Genomic DNA, 18,415 nt, shown 5'->3' with positions numbered 1-18,415 from the left:
AATTTAATTATCTTTTGGCCACATGGAGCCTCAACTTATTGGAAATGAAATGGTGATTGCCATAATTGGCAGCTTTATCGATTCATATTTTATTCAGGCCACCACTTCATAAACGAATTATTTTATATTTTTTATATAGTGAGAATTTAAATATTTTACAGTTATATTTTCTGCTATATCCATCAAAACTAAATTGCTTCCTTTACAAATTTTTAAATGGTGAGTCTTAAAAAACTTTCTCAACTTGATTATTTATACACACTTCACCATGCTTAAATTAAACAATAATAACACCCATTGTGTTCCAAATACTATGCTAAATCTTTGATATATGTAAATTTGTGTAAGAAATGGTTCATACCTTAAAAGAAATTCCTTAATAGGAAAAGTAAAGCATCAAGTAAAGTAGAATTTAAAGAAATATTGTGTACTTGCCCTAACACTGAAACATAGTACAAAAGACATTAAATTAGGAAAATATTCAGTGTATGACAAGAGTAGGATTACAAAGGTGATGGAATCTGAATTGGGGTCAACAAGAATGGATACATCTTTAAGAAATACTGAGGAGGGGGCAGCATTGTGGCACAGTGGGTTACAGCCCTGGCCTGAGGTGCCAGCATCCCATATAGGGGCCGGTTCAAGTCCCGGCTGCTCCTCTTCCAATCCAGCTCTCTGCTGTGGCCTGGGATAGCAGTAGAAGATGGCCCAAGCCCTTGGGCCCGGGACCCATGTGGGAAACTGGAAGAAGTTCCTGGCTCCTGGCTTTGGATCGGTGCAGCTCCGGCCATTGTGGCCATCTGGGGAGTGAACCTCTCTCTGTCTCTACCTCTCTCTGTAACTCTGTCTTTCAAGTAAATGAAATAAATATTAAAAAAAAAAATACTGAGGAAAGATCAGGGCTAGTTTGGCTTTTACTCAGATTGAGTGGCAGGTACTTCCAAAATATTTAAGTAATTATTTGGATTAGGAGGCTGACATCTAAACCTAGATTTTAGCTGAAGAGTAATCAGTAAGGTACGTTAACCGAAGAAGAGGATGAATGAAGGAATATTGGGGAATGAGAAAATGTTGGTTTTGTGAAGACCTTTTAATGAACATGGGGAGGAAGTTGTCTAATGTAAAGAAATTCAATGGGCCGGCGCCGCAGCTCACTAGGCTAATCCTCTGCCTTGTGGCACCCGCACACCGGGTTCTAGTCCCGGTCGGGGCGCCGGATTCTGTCCCGGTTGCCCCTCTTCCAGGCCAGCTCTCTGCTGTGGCAAGGGAGTGCAGTGCAGGATGGCCCAAGTGCTTGGGCCCTACACCCCATGGGAGACCAGGAGAAGCACCTGGCTCCTGCCATCTGATCAGTGCGGTGCGCCGGCCTCAGCGCGCCGGCCGCAGTGGCCATTGGAGGGTGAACCAACGGCAAAGGAAGACCTTTCTCTCTGTCTCTCTCTCTCTCTCACTGTCCACTCTGCCTGTCAAAAAAAAAAAAAAAAAAAGAAAGAAAAGAAAAGAAAAGAAATTCAATGAAGTATCACTGAATGTAAACAATTCAGGGTGGGTTGCTTAGTTAAATGCTGAAGCCAGATCAAATAAAATTTAGCAGAACATTGACAATTTGGTGGCAGGGGTGGGGTGGTATGGACATGGGTGATTTTTGAAAGAGTGATGTCAGTGTGAAATATTAAAGGATGATTACAAAGAGGTCAACTTCTGTCTAGCATGCTGATCTCATTATTGTTTCATATGCTCACAAGCTAGAAGTGGTCATGATTATTGAAACTGATTCAAATCAAAAGAGATCCAAAACATGCAGCAGAAAACATTGTTCATGCTGAAATAAAAAATAATATTCAAGCATACTGACATTCCTTTTCCAAATATGCTATAATAAATTTATGCATATTAAGTTTTCCATTCTTCCAACAGTTATATTATTATTTTCAGATAAGGAAAATGTAGAATAGAGAAAATTATGTAACTGACTTAACATCAATACTAAGTAGACAAGACAGGAAAACAAGATCATCTGACTTTAGAATGAATGCATGCACTAAACTATTGTTTTTGTTGCTATACTATGGTTGTTTTTGGTATTTCTTTCACTGATGTTATTTTTGGCTGGTTTATAAAATTTATTTCCAACATTGATTTGCAAAGGCATCTATATTTAAGGATTTTGTAACTGAAAGTGGTGACCCACTCTCAAAAAACATTTTCCTTTCTTTAGCTTTTATATCTAAATATATAATTAATACTTTTATTTATTTATTAAAATTTTTGTTCCATTCATTCACCATTTCAGTCAACAAACAGCTAAATATTACTCTATAAAATGTTTTTAAGTATAACACACACACACATACACACACACCTTTCAACCATGTATTATAATTTTAAAAAGATTTTATCCATTTATTTGACAGGTAGAGTTATAGACAGTGAGAGAAAGAGATAGAGATAAAGGTCTTCCCTCCATTGGTTCACTCCCCAAATGGCCGCAAAGGCTGGAGCTGTGCCTATCCGAAGCCAAGAGCCAGGTGCTTCCTCTTGGTCTCCCATGCGGGTGCAGGGCCCAAGCACTTGGGCCATCCTCCATTGCACTCCCGGGCCACAACAGAGAGCTGGACTGGAAGAGGGGCAACAGGGACTAGAACTGGTGCCTATATGGGATGCCAGAGCCACAGGTGGAGGATTAGCTTTCTGCGCCACAACGCCGGCCCCACCATGTATGATTTAACTTAGATTCTATGTTTCTTCCTTACCAAAAGAACTACCTTGATAGTGGTTATTTAAATAGTTACTGGTAGACTTTGAAAAGAAAAAAAGACATGAAGTTGATGACAAAATTTGAGCTGATGAAAAAATAAGAGCTATTGACAAAACCATTTCAAGAAGAGAAAAGACATTTTCTTTGGTTTGTTTGATTAGAGCTGGTGCTCTAGCTAATAATCACATAAAGTGGAGAGAGAACGAATTCTACAGAAGATGCTGTTTATTCTGATGTGACTTCCAAAAATCTAATTCATGTTAAATCATGAGTTACTTACTTTTAAAGATTTATTTATTTATATGACACAGTTACAGGAAAGAGACAGGAAGGGAGAGCAAGCAAGTGAAAGAGAGACAGAGAGAGAGAGACAGAGAGAGAGGGACAGAGATTTCACCTGCTAGTTCATGCCCAAATGGCCACAACAGCCAGGACTGGGCCAGCCAGGAGGCAGGATCTCCATTCAGGTACCAGACATGGGTGGCAGGGGCCCAACCATCTAAGCCATCCTCCACTGCTTTCTGAGGCACATTAGCAGAGAGCTGGATCGGAAGTATTGCATCTTGGACTTGAACAGGCACACACAGGGGATGCCAGAGAGACATTCAGCTAATTAATACACTGCACCATAAAGCTGACCTCAATTATTTCTTTAATTAGATTAAACTTTATTGCTTCTTGGCCGTTTGGCTAAGATCAAGTGTAGATTAAACCTCTATTTTACTATTGGAATTATTTTTTGAAGTAAAAATCATATATAGAAGAATAAAGCTATAGTTTCTAAAGTATCAATTTGTCATTCTCATAAATTGATATTAAGAGCTTGTTAAAGGGGTCGGCACTGTGGCACAACAGGTTAAAGCCCTGGTCTGCAGTGCCAGCATCCCATATGGGCACCGGTTCATGTCCCAATCTAGCTCTCTGCTATGGCCTGGGAAAGCAGTGGAAGATGGCCCAAGTCCTTGGACCCCTGCATCCGTGTGGAAGACCTGGAAGAAGCTCCTGGCTCCTGGCTTTGGGTCAGCTCAGCTTTGGACATTATGGCCATTTGGTGAGTGAACCACTGGATGGAATACCTCTCCCTCTTTTTGGCTCTACCTCTCCCTGTAACTCTGTCTTTCAAATAAATGAAATAAATCTTTTTTTTAAGATCACGTTAAAATTACTTAATTGAATGAAACTGACAATGCTTAGGAAACTTCATGCTAGTAAGAATTTATCATATCTTGCAATAAAACATCTGGATGCTACATGCCACTCATTAAATTCGCTTTCTATAATACAGGGCGTACTATAAGCTTCAACTTAATGAGCGTTGATGGGTGATGCAAATCATTTCTTTCCTGACAGTCCAGATGTACATATTTATTTGATTGATTTGGGAAAGCGTGGCATCCCAAATAAAGCAAGCAATGTCATTGGAGTCAAACTAAATTAAAATACAAAAACCAAAAACAAAAAAAAACAGTTTTATGTGCATTCTAATTTTCAGGTAAGAGAAGTATGTAGACATTTGCAAGTAATTCATGATCTAACCTCACTACATATGTAATGAGAAATACCAGAATAACAAACCAAGAAGCTAATAATTGATACAGGAAGCAAAAACCGGAAGTCTGGCCCTGGTGCTGCTTGTCATCCTTCAAAAACACATCCCAAAGCACAATTGTATAGAATCACAGCTCATTCCATCTATATCTTTCATCTAAGCTCAACATGCAAGAATTGATTGCAAACTTATCTTTTTCCTTAGTTATCATACATATATTGCATATATATTATGTTCTATTAATACTATGGAAATATTCTCCCTTGCATAAATAAATTTGGCCTCTTCTTCCTTATAACATTGTCCCTATAACTTCCCCTTTACTAAGCATGGATATTCTCCTTCGGGTTGGTTTTTTATACAACCCCAGTGAGATTAAGACTGCACTTTGGCTCACAATCTCTTAACTCTACAAAGGGGCTGGCACTGCGGCTCACTAGACTAATCCTCCACCTGCGGAACTGGCACCCAGGGTTCTAGTCCCAGTTGGGGTGCCAGTTCTGTCCCAGTTGCTCCTCTTCCAGCCCAGCTCTCTGCTGTGGCCCGGGAAGGCAGTGGAGGATGGCCCAAGTGCTTGGGCCCTGCACTCGCATGGGAGACCAGGAGGAAGCACCTGGCTCCTGGCTTTGGATCCGTGCAGTGCACCGGCCACAGCGGCCATTTGTGGGGGTGAACCAACAGAGGGAAGACCTTTCTCTCTGTATCTGTCTCTCTCTCTCTGTCTATTTCTGCCTGTCAAAAAAAAAAAAAAAAGTCTACAAAGGAAGGTTGGCTGACATGATAACTTTTGCTATCCAAAGTATTCTCTACTGGAGGTCCCATCCTATGTTATTTTCATCCTATGAAAATTTATCTGGATCCCATATTAAATATTTTTACTATGAATCTAAGCTCAATTATACTTCTGTTTTTAAAATGACCTGATTTTTTTCTTCATTTAAGATCTGTTAGGGCTCATTGGGCATGCTAAGGAATTTTTTTTTTTTTTTTGACAGGCAGAGTGGAGAGTGAGAGAGAGAGAGACAGAGAGAAAGATCTTCCTTTGCTGTTGGTTCACCCTCCAATGGCCGCTGCGGCTGGCACACCGCATTGATCCAAAGCCAGGAGCCAGGTGCTTCTCCTGTTCTCCCATGCGGGTGCAGAGCCCAAGGACCTGGGCCATCCTCCACTGCCTTCCCAGGCCACAGCAGAGAGCTGGCCTGGAAGAAGGGCAACCAGGACAGAATCCAGCGCCCCGACCGGGACTAGAACCCCATGTGCCGGCACTGCAGGTGGAGGATTAGCCTATTGAGCCGCAGCGCCAGCTGCTAAGGAATTTTTATAAAGTTTGAAAATTTAACACTCAGTTTTTACATTTTTTTTCCAAATAGGGTGTTTAATTTCTCAGCCACTGTCTTCCATTATGTTTCGTGGGGTCTCCCCTGTGCATGGGGTCAATCAAGCCAATAAAGTGGAATATTTTGGAGATTTTTGTGGTACACTTCAGTGAGTTCTACAACTTCTCAGTTCAAACTCATTTTTCTTTGTTTCAAAATTAGTATGATTTGAACCTCTGACTCTTTTTCAGTAAACTTGGAGCTAGAAAAATTACCTACAGCAAAAAAAAAAAAAAAAAAAAGTGAAAATCTCTCTCTTCAGGTTTGCCTTTTCTTGAATATTGTATACCCTCAGCTCCTACTAAGCTGATGCTGTTTTAATGGCTCTCAGCAGTAATTTAACAGGGCTAATATTCTAGTCTACACTTGTAATTGATTCAGATAGAGGGGTGGTCCAATGTGAGCTACTTTATCACAGGATAAGCTAGAAGATATATTTCAGTAAGGTGTTCTGTATTTTTATGTAATAAATTTTCATCTCTCTATACATGAACAACATTATGAAGATCTACTCTATATCTCACATTACACATAAAACCCTCAGTAACCCACACAAGACAATTTTGAATACTGTTTTATTTTGCTTAGATTCTCTAACATTTTGTCACCATCATAGGACTTCTGACATCATATGATTTCTCAATCAGGTGTCTGTTCATTGAATTTTAGAGAGCACGTGGTGTTATTCACATTTGTGTCATTGCCACTAACTCAATTCCTATTATAGTGTAGATGACCAAAAATAATACTAAGTAAACAAATGGCAAATTTGCAGACTCACATTTGTCACCATCATCAAAATCTTGGAATATCAGAGATTTCATTGTTTCCAACAAAATAATTTAGCAATTTTGACCTCATAATAATACTGATCATAAAAGATACAAAGCTACACTATTTGAAAACTTATGTGAAATAAATTTAGCTAATATCAATATCTAAAATTCTCATTTTATGAATTTATCCTGTAAATCATGTTTATATCATGAACTCTCAAGTATTTATTAATGCAATTACACTGAATAGTTCAAGAATATAATAACATATCAGATAATCAGAAATAAATTATTTTATAATCCTACAGAAATATAATTTTCATACTATTTTAGTATCAAAAGCTATATCTGACTATTTTTAATGTGGCAAATAAGTCTGAAATAAAGCCTCTTACATGTTTTGATTTAAAAGAAAAGCAGCATTCAGTTTGGGTATAAATACTAGCATCTCCAATGCATTTGTTAAATATACCAAATTGATACTAACAGAAGAAAATAGTACATCAGAACATATATAACTGGGCCACGGGAGAAAATATTTAATCAAATATTCACAGAAAAAATGGACAAATGAGACAACAATGAATAAAATTTTCCCAGCAAGTAAAGTAGTAAATGATAGTTTAGGGAGAGAGAAGTGCATTTAAAAAAAGAAGAGTGATACTATGTGTAAACACACAATTTCAGAGTAGAGAGGAAAAAGGAAATGGGGAATGAATTATATTCATCATCTTAAAAAAGCATCATTATAAATTTTTTTTTAATTCTATACTATTATATAAGGAAAGTTACTGAAGTATTTTTTACTTGATGGCTGATATGATAAATATTACACTGACAATTATATGGCCTGATCAGGTCATTAACTGATTTAGATGCTATTTCAAAAATCCAGTAATTATTAAAAATATGGCCATAAAGCAATTTATGGACCTAAAAAATACCACCTGTCAATATCAGGATGGTGGAAAATGGAAGATTCATTTTTTGAAAAAAAAAAAAAACACAACATGTATTTATTTATTTATTTATTTATTTGAAAGATAAATTTACACAGAGAAAAAGAGCTAGAGGGAGAGATCTTTCACCTACTGGTTCACTCTCCAAATGGCTGCAGACAGAGATGCGCCAATCCGGAGCCAGGACCTTCTTCTGGTTATCTCACAAGGGTGCAAAGGCCCAGAGACTTGGATCATCCTCCACTAATTTACCTGGTGCATTATCAAGGAGCTGGATTGGAAGCAGAGCACCCAGTTCTCAACCAGCAACCATATAGGATGCAGGCACTGCACACAGGTGCTTTACCCCATATGCCACACTGAGGAAACACTGAACATTCGGAAAACACTGAATTCAATGATGACTCCAGCACTCCAATTTTCCTGACTTGGAAAATTGAATGTCAAATGGTAACACACACTATAAAAGAGAATAAGATTCACTTTTGTATCATTGCCACTAACTCAGTTACTATCATAGTGTAGATGACCAAAAATAATACTAAGTAAATAAATGGCAAATTTACAGACTCATATTTGTCACCACCATCAAAATCTTGGACTATCAGAGAATCTCATTGTTTCCAATACAATAATTTAGTAATTTTGATGTCATAATAATACTGATCAAAAAAGATACAAAGCTGTACTATTTGATAGCTGAACTGATAGAATCATTTTGAAATATAATAAACTAGAATTTGAATAATTAATCAATTATCCATTACAGAATGATCTGACACCTGATATGATTCACCATCTATTAAAGCAAAGTATACGTGATTTGCTTCTGCGAGTGTTAAGATAAATCATATAAATACAGATCAGGTTGCAAAAATGGATTAATAGTACCTGAAACTTGGACTTTGCAAACCCTGTAGCATGAGAAATAAATTTCTGCTGTTTAAGACACCCAATCTTTGATATTTTGTTGTGAGAGCCCATGCTGCTTAAGATTTTGATACCAAGAAGGGGAATACACTATTGAGAAAGAGAAGGAGATGCAGCATTTTAACAATTACCCAATGCATGTAAGCAATTTGAATGCTTGTGAGTGGATCAATGAATAAACAAATGATAATATACACAATGTAATACTTTTTAATATGTAATAATGAAGAAATTATGCCCTTTGTGACAACATACATGATCCTTGAGTCCATTATACTAAGCGAAATACTGCATGATATCACTTATACACTGAATCAAATAAGTGGCACTCAGACATAGAAAATAGAGCCACAATTACTTAAGGTAAAAGAATGAGCCACAGGGGGAGATGTTGGCCCAATGGTACCAACTTGCTATCTCTACCATTCTGTCGCTCTGTCTTTCAAATAAATAAAATAATTTTTACCAAAAAATGTAAGACAGTAGGAAAAATCATCATTCTTATCACTTGAGTGAATCATGTGTGTCTTCTGATATCCCTTCTTTAATCCTGTGAGATTAGTCTTTTTTCTTCCAGAAAGCCATTTCTCTTTTCAGTGTTCCATCCTCATAATCACAGGTGACAATGGTAAAGATTTCCAAGATTTATTTATTTGTTTGTTTAAAAGCAGAATAACATAGAGAGAGACAGAGAGAGATCTTCCATCCACTGGTTCACTCTGCAATTAGTCACAACTGCTGGATCTGGGAGATGCTGAAACCAGGAGCCAAGAACTCCAGCACACAGGTGGCAAGGGCCCAAACACTTGGGCCTTCTTCCACTGCATTTATAGGCATCATTAATGCTAAAGATTTTATAAGTGAATGTTACTCTGTTGTTTTATGAATATTTGAAGAAGACTCAAGACTCTCCATTAGAGATAAATGGCTTTATTACTATTGGCACAGCAAGCAGCAGGAATATCTACACTGTTCCATGAGCTTTTCTTATCACCTAAACCCGAGGGTAACATGCAAAGGTCATCGTTCATACTATACTTCCAATAGTGTGTGTAAAAGTGATTAAACATTGATCCTGGAGAATGCAAAGGCAAACTCTTCTAAGGCTATACTGAGAGAATCTAAGAAAGGAAAATGATCCTTGCTCAGCATAAGGATACTTAAAGAAGAGAGTGCTAGAGACAGGTGTAGAAAGCCATGGCTACTGCATCTCTAATCAGTAAAAATTATGTTCCTTTACATTTATATTTTCATTACTAAACATGAAGTACCTAGCAATAAGTCATTTTTCCCCTTAGACCAAAAGCTGAGGGAAACAAAAGTCAAAATAGTAAATATAATAAGCTTTTGTGACCATGTAGTTTGGGTTGTATCAGTACAATTCTTGTCATGTAGTTAGTGGAAGCAGTTATAGACAATAACAAATGGTTGACTAGATTTGGTCTGTGGGCCACAGTGTGTTGACCATTGTCCCAGACTCAGTGTTTGAGGGTTACAATCAAAATAGTTTGAATGACTTGCTCTGTGAAACCTAAGAGTGAAAGTGATGCTATTTTTCTCAGAAGAATAAAATCTGCTTGCAAGTCCAGGAATTCCACAGTTTTAAGTTTAAATTCTTTGATCAGTTTTCCCCCATGTAAACTTCATATTCGTTCACATTGTTTGTATAGGAAAATATAATGATCATATATTTGAGATTTTACAACATAAAAGATAAGAAATGTGATTTTAAAAAGAAAGAAAATGCTATCCAGGAGAGACAGAAGGGCAATTAAAATGCATTTGTCATTTTTTAATTTTTATTTTTTAAAGACTTATTTCATTTATTTGAAAGGCAGAGTTAGAGAGAGAGGGAGAGACAGAGAGACAGAGAGATCTTTCATCTGCTGGTTCACTCCCCAAATGGCTGCAAAGCTGCAGCTAAGCCAAGCCAAAGCCAGGAGCTTAGAACTCCATCCAGGTCTCCCACGTGAGTGGAAAAGCTCAGCTACAGTCCAGACTCCAATTGGCACCCAAATGGGATGCTGGTGTTGAAGGCAGTGGCTTAAGTTGCAACACCACAATGCAGGCCCCCAAAAAGTATTTGCCATTTTAAAAAGGGTATCACAACCATAAATAACAGAATTCTATGATAATGAATATCAATAGAAAAATATATAAATTTCATATTGCTATTACTTAAGATAAAAACAAATGCTCACAATATAAAATTTTTCAAAAATTTCACAGAATACTTAAGAAGATGTACATTATGAAAGAACATTTAAAATATGAGGATATATTCAGAAAAGGATAATAGAGAAAGTGAAATTAAGAAAAAGAATAGTGTCTGCAAATACTAGCTGACAGAATCAAAAAGGGAGAGAATGATCCAACATGGGAAGTGAGATACACAGCAGACCCATAGAATGGCAGATGTCATAATGGCACTCTGGCCTCATAATCAGCCCTTAAGACATGCGGATCCGGCTGAAATGCCCATGAGAGTATTTCAGGCATGGAAAGCCAAGACACTCTGAGGAAAAAAAAAAAAAACAAAAACAAAATGAAAGATCTCCACGCGTGAGATCCCAGTGGAAAGAATGGGTCATCAAAGAAGGAGGTACCTTTCTCTGAAGGGAGGAGAGAACTTCCACTTTGACCATGGCCTTGTCTAAATATGATCAGAGTCAGTGAACTCAGGGGGCTTCCATAGCCTTGGAAACTCATGACAAGAGCCTAGGGTGATTACTGATGCCATAAACAAGAGTGTCAATTTGTTAAGTCAACAACAGGAGTCACTGTGCACTTACTCCTCATGTAGGTTCTTTGTCCTTAGTGTGCTGTACATTGAGATTTCATGCTATAACTAGTACTCAAACAGTATATTTCACTTTATGTTTCTGTGTGGGAGCAAATTGTTGAAATCTTTACTTAATGTATGCTAAACTGATCTTCCGTATATAAAGAGAAACGAAAATGTATCTTGATGTGAATGGAAGGGGAGAGGGAGTGGGAAAGGGGAGGGTTGTGGGTGGGAGGGACGTTATTGGGGGGGAAGCCATTGTAATCCATATTCTGTACTTTGGAAATTTATATTCATTAAATAAAAGTTAAAAAAAAAGAAAAACTTAAATAGAAAATATGAGGAAATTTCTTGCAGCCTGAAGAAATACATATTCATATGTAAAGGGTTCTCTGAATAACACATAAATGAATAAAATTATATTCATATGTAAAGGGTTCTCGGATTAACACATAAATGAATAAAATTATATTCACCTTAGAATTGTATCCTCACATAAGTTACCAATCAAGTATGTGCAGTGTAAGTTTGTTCAGTTTTTCTTGAGAAACTAACACAATTACTCTTTGTCATATACTGCTATATAGTTAAATTCTTCTGGCACTAATAATCAAAACCCCACTATCTACATATATCCTTTGATAAACAAACAAAAAACCAAAAAACATGGCATTGTGATGTAGCGGATCAAGCTGTGCTACAGACACTTGCATCAGACATCAGAATTCTAGTCCTGATTACTCTGCTTCTTCCTGCTAAGGTATCTTGGAAGGTTGTAGGGGATGGCTAAAGTGCTTTGGTCCCTACCACCACAAAGTACCCACATGGTAGACATGAATGGAATTCTGGGCTTCTGGCTTTTTAGCCTGATTCCTGTATCATCCTGTACCGGGGGGGAACCGGCAAATAAAATCAGTCTCTCTCTCTCTCTCTGTCTGTCTGTCTGTCTCTCTCTCTTTCTCTCTCTCTCTCTCTTTCTCTCTGCCTTTCAAGTAGATGAAAAGATATAATAAACATTTAAAAACAACAAACAAAAAAATCTACCTGACAAAGGATTCTAGTAATCTATTAGTTAAAGTTTATAAAGTGCTTATAAATCTCTTCAAATGTTTTTACCCTTAACCTATTATTAATAAAACATAGGGCCAGTGCTGTGGCATAGTGGCTAAAAGCTGCAGCCTGCAGTGCCAGCATTCCATATGGGTGCCAGTTTGAGTCCCAGCTGCTCCACCTCAGACCCAGCTCTCTGCTATGGCCTGGGAAAGCAGTGGAAGATGGCCCACGTCGTTGCGTCCTTACACCCATGTGGGAGATCTGGAAAGAAGCTTCTGGCTGCTGGCTTCAGACTGGCACAGCTCTGGGCCATCTGAATCATCAGATGGAAGACCTCTCTCCCTCTCTGTAACTCTGCTTTTCAGATAAATAAATAAATAAATCTTTAAAAATAATAATTTTCAATTAAAAACAATTATGCATTAGTATCCAAACTAGAGTCTAGAATCATTTGTCAATACAATCACCTCATTACTTTTGTTTTTTAACCTGGCATTTCTTTAACCATGTATTTCAAGATCAGAATAAATGATTTTTTTTCCCATTAGTTCATAGTACAAATGGCTGACAGTTTGGGGATCTGTGCAGTACTTCTTGCTAAACTTCATTATTCTATCTGGGTGACATAGGAAAAGTTGTCACATTAGTGTGCTGACAAACTGACAAACCCTGCTTCAGCTCTTACAACTTCTTAATCATAGTAACGTTATCTGGTTTTCCCAACTATGTACCACAGGAGGGCATACCATTCATTACAGATAATTGAGAAATCACTATGATGCTTTGGAGATTGTTAGATGCAATGTGCTGATGGTTACAATTCATGATTTTATCAAGCTTAAGAAAAATCCGTCATTTTTTTCTCTTAGGCAATAAGTATATCGAGAAAAAAGTACTTTGTCATAGTATTTCTCACTTCCTACTATTTTTGCTATTTTAGTTAACTCCATTCACCTATTTTATATTGAAACACAAAAATAATTAAAAATTTATTAAGTAAAATTTAGTATAACATTGAGATAAAAGGAGTCAAGTCTCAGTAATCACACAGTATTTCTTTAGGACCACCAATTTGATCTATTTAAATGAAGCATAAATAACGAGGCAGTGAAAGTTTCAATATTTGCTGTTATACATTCAAATTTTTAAGTAATAATTCTATAATACTGCCAATTTTTCTGACAAATTGGTTGCACTGCCTTAATAATGTTTTAAAGAAGAAATGTATAAAAAATACGCAATAATGAATATAAAATTACAATAACTTCAAAAGGAAACTTTCACCCTGAAATCATCAATATTGATTTTGAATTTCAATTTATTTTATGTATCTTATTCTACCATCTTGTTTTACAAGAAATTTAAAATGACAACAAACAGCAAACTGTATTGTCATGTCATCTTCACCAAAGTTATGTAACTACAGGGAAGATAGACATATTTATTCATTTATATTCATTTATTTTTTATTTTTTTCATATTATAAATAACTTTATTAAATCTTATTATAATTTTCTTTCCTACAGTGTTTCATAACCAAAGTGAAATTTCATTTGAACTACATTGCTATAGTGGAACATTTCTTTTTTTAAAAAAATTGTCAGCTTAATTTTGAAATTTTCAACTTGAACTAAATCATAAAAGATAGGCTAAAAATTGGAAAGGGTTGGGAATAAAAGTAAACCCTTCCAGTAGAAGCAATAGATAGATATCAAGCACAGATGGATATCGAGGCTAAAACTGAATAAAACATTTAAATGCTCATAATAAAAATAGAATATTTTCCCAGGATCTGTCCATTTTCCTCTGGGTAAATGTGCCATTTTTAATCATATGTTGTTATGCAATTTGATGACTTATTTGACTACTGCCCTTTTTCATAGCTATTTTTGTTATTCATATGTTCTTAAAGCATATGTCCTACTACACTAATTATATTTTAGTACTGAATTCTTGTGAAGTCACTTCCCTAGACATTATACTTAAAAACAGATTTCAGCATAAAAATGCATTATTTTCACTTGAAGTTGCTTACAATCTAACTAATGACATAATTGCATAATTGTGTTTTGATGCTACACTTCATATTTGGTTGATAGCATTTTTTTTTTTAAAGATTTTATTTGTTTATTTGACAGGTGGAGTTACAGACAGTGAGAGAGATATAGAGAACGGTCTTCCTTCTGTTAGTTCACTCCCTAAATGGCCGCCACGGCCAGAGCTGTGCCTATCGGAAACTAGGAGCCAGGTGCTTCTTCCTGGTCTCCCATGCTGTACAGGGGCCCAAGCACTTGGGCCATCCTCCGCTGCCCTCCTGGGCCACAGCAGAAAGCTGGACTGGAAGAGGAGCAGCCAGGACTAGAATCGGCACCCATATGGGATGCTGGCACTGCAGGCCGAGGATTAACCAAGTGCACCACTGCGCCGGCCCCTGGCTGATGGTTTTATCAGTGATTCTCAGCATTTGCTGGATTCTCCCTATCTTAGTTCTTTAAAGCAAATGATCTCTTGGCACAGTTTGAATTAGCTAAGTCCTTTAAAATATGTATTAAGTAATCAAATGAATGAATGTTACGACTATTTAAAGTAGACCTTTTTCCTCTTACAAGAGCTAAATCATTCTAACAGGTTTTCGACTGTCCATGAAGGGTAATATCATCCGTAATAAATGCTTGAAATTCAACAAAAACTTAAAGCTGAAAGAATGAAACTATTGATTTTGTATGTTTTAGGCTTATTTTAATAGCTTTATTAAATATAATTAAAACCAGACCTATCACTTTCATTTCAAGTCTAGGAGAAACAGATAACATCCTAGTAAGGGTGTGCTTTTACATATATAATCATTTCACATGTGACCATTTGGAAAGGCAAAATATTTCCTATCCAATTTCAGAACAGACATATACATTATAAAAATATTTTGCTGTACCTAATTTTAGAAAAAGTGACTTTCATGTCTCCCAGTCTTCTATATCTTGCAGGTTTCTCTGAGATTATTGTGTGTGCCTAGTTTCTAACTACCAAAATGTGTGGGTGGCATCTGCCTATTTGTCTCTGCTGTGTTCATGCAATTTCTTTCTGGTCATCCTGGGATTTGAGATGGACCTACCTTACTCTTAGAGCACTTTCTTAAATTCCCTAACCAGACTACCAGTCCAGTGCTCAAATCAGCCTCAGGTTAGTAGATAAACAGCTCTCCCATTTATGTGCTACTTAACTGAATATATTTCAAGTTAAGTGAGCCTCTCCTGGCTGGAGCAAAAAAGCCAGCTGGTTTCACACATTGCCCCACCCTGTGCAACCACCTTGCTGACAAAGCTGGGTTGTTGGAAACCACTATCTCAAAAGAGGACTTAGATTTCATTACAGACTTGGTGACCAGCTATCTCATGCAACATATAGCCTCCACTCAGATTTAGATAAATGCACAAATATATTCTATTATACTAAAACGTATATGGAAATAAAAAGGTATATAAGAATTAGTATAATCTTGGGAAAATTGACAGGTCAAAACTAATTGGCCTCTTACTTCTATATGACCTATTACAAAACTTTACCAAACTCTAATTTCTTAATCTGTAAAATAGATTCAAAACAATAATATGGAAAAAATGAAGTGACAGTCTTTGAAACCAATTTAAAGATAATATTTATTTAATGCATATCATCATATCAAACTATAAACTATAATACCTCCCCAAAGAGTGTTTTCTCCTAAGTTTTTATCATGTTCACTTTCTCTTAGGTTCCCAAGTTGCCAATCATGACAATAAAACTTCAGTGAAGGTCTGATCAATAGTAATTACAGCAGGAGGATTACACTGTAAATCTTAAAAATAGGGTGACCATACCTTACCACATTGTTCTTTAAATAAGCATATACTGTCAAATAAAAAAATCACAAAGATAAATAGAGCTTCCATTATAACCTAAGAGCCTTCTTTCCACATATATTTTATTTGAAACAAAATTTTTGATTATGTAAAAGGTAAATTTTCTTCATAGACGATTTGGAAACTTCAGAAAACAAAAAGATTGAGAATGTCTATCTAAAACTACATTTACAAAAAGAAATTATTAAGTATTTTCATCTTTAAAAACTGGTTATTAAATGCATTATAAATGTATTTTGATTTTTAATTACTGGATAGTAATTAATAAATTTTATCCTTTGCTAAGATTTATTTGCTATTCTTTTCCTTTCAGTTGCTCTTAGGATACTTTCTATGTTGTTTGTCAAATACCATATTTTTTGTTTGTAGAATACACTCCATCAAGAAGCTTATTTTACAAATTAATAAGGGAACCTTCAAGATGATAAAGCTGTTTCAAAGGGATTTAAATAGAAGGAAATATTTATAGTAGTTGAGGGAACAAACACTCCAATAAGATTTCTAATTTACATTCCAAATAAAACCTTAGTTTTGAAGTTGTAATTTTCTATATTGGACAAAAACCAGAAACTATTAACATCTAAAAAAGGCAAAATTAGCTTTCTTTGATTTCACACAAAAATAATTTGCATAAATATCAGTTTTCTACAAGATAATATCTACCCTTGCATCACTGTAAAATACAGTAATCAGTAGTAAAGAGTAAATCAAAGATAACACACCTGTAAAGAATTGGACAGTGCCACATTGGCCTGCTGGACACATCTATCAGACCCTGAATGAAAACCAAGTAATTATTCTTGTCTATTATAAATTCTCAAAAATATTTTTCCTTATAATTATTGTGATTATGTCATCTCCAAAAATTATTACTTTCCACAAAAAGCCAGTTATGTAATATTTTTAGAATAAAATGGTTCAGTACATATGTCTTTTTTATGGAATTGAAAATATTAAGGTTAAAGAATTAACTTCTCGGGGCTGGCACTGTGGTGCAGCGGGTTAAAGCCCCAGACTACAGTGTGGGTATCCCATATGGCTCCAGGTGGGAGTCCCGGCTGCTCCACTTCCAATCCAGCTTCCTGCTAATGTGCCTGAGAAAGCAGCAAAGGATGGCCCAAGGGAGACCTGCACCCATGCAGGAGACTAGGAAGAAGTTCCTGGCTTCTGGCTTCTATGATCAGCTCAGCTCAGGCCATTACGGCCATTTGGGAAATGAACTAGCAGATGGAAGACCTTTCTCTCTCTGTCTACCTCTCTCTGTAACTCTTTCAAATAAATAAAATAAATAAATAAAATAAATTCTCTTTGAAGGTTTTATAAATGATATGAGAATGTAGTTTTGATAACCTTAGTCCAAGGATATTTTATCTATTGTTACTATAATTTTTCTTTGTGTTTTAGAAATTTTTACATAGAAGAAACTTACAGCTTTAAAGGTGAATATTTTTAAAAAAATAAGATTTTTAAGTCAATAATATGGGCTTCCACCAATGGAAGCTAGGAAAGGAAGATAAAATTTAACCCAATTGTAGAAAGAAAGAACGAATAAAGGTAGAAGTGCTAATGAACTAAATAAAAATCAGAAATACAAACTCAATAATTAGTAAACTTGTAAGTAAATGGATGAGAGAGAGATGAAAGAAGGAGGGAGACAGAGAGAGAAAAGGAGAGAACCAAACAAAGAGAAAATAAATTATCCAAATCAGAAAAGAAAAGCAGATCTCTAGTATATACAAGGATATTAAAAAGGTTTTTGAAAAAATGCAATGAAAAGATCTTTCTTCTGGTACAAAATTTTTCTGAAATCCAGTCATAGTTTTTCCATAATATAAAACTATGTTGATATTTTTTATTTTATATGGATGCATTTCAAATATTTTTGAACTAAAATAAACTTTTAATTTAATTTTACTCCAACTTTTAAAAGTACACTCATTTTATAGATAACAATAAGAAAAGCATTAGGCTATGTTATTATAGATTCTACATATAGAATAAGAATATATATATGTATTATATGTACATAAGAAGCCATGTATATATAAAAGTACAACTACATAAAGATTTATTACAATATAGTTTAAAAATATATAGATTTCAAATACATATATATATATAAATATATAAATGCCTTGGAAGACAGCATCCTCATTAAGATACAAGAAGAAATATAAAATATTAATCACCTCATATCAAATAGAAGACTTGAATTTGTAAATAAAAAATACCATACAGAACAGAATCCAGGCCTTCATGAATTTGCATGTGAATTCCATCAAACATTTAATGGAAACTAAAATCCTACAGAAATTCTTTTAGAAAGTAGA

The sequence above is a fragment of the Oryctolagus cuniculus genome, chromosome 3, assembly GCF_051225735.1.
Source record: "Oryctolagus cuniculus isolate XC-2025 breed Fujian yellow rabbit chromosome 3, ASM5122573v1, whole genome shotgun sequence".
Taxonomy (NCBI): Eukaryota; Metazoa; Chordata; class Mammalia; order Lagomorpha; family Leporidae; genus Oryctolagus; species Oryctolagus cuniculus.
The sequence above is the reverse complement of the archived record's forward strand: the minus strand, read 5'-3'. Positions refer to the sequence as shown.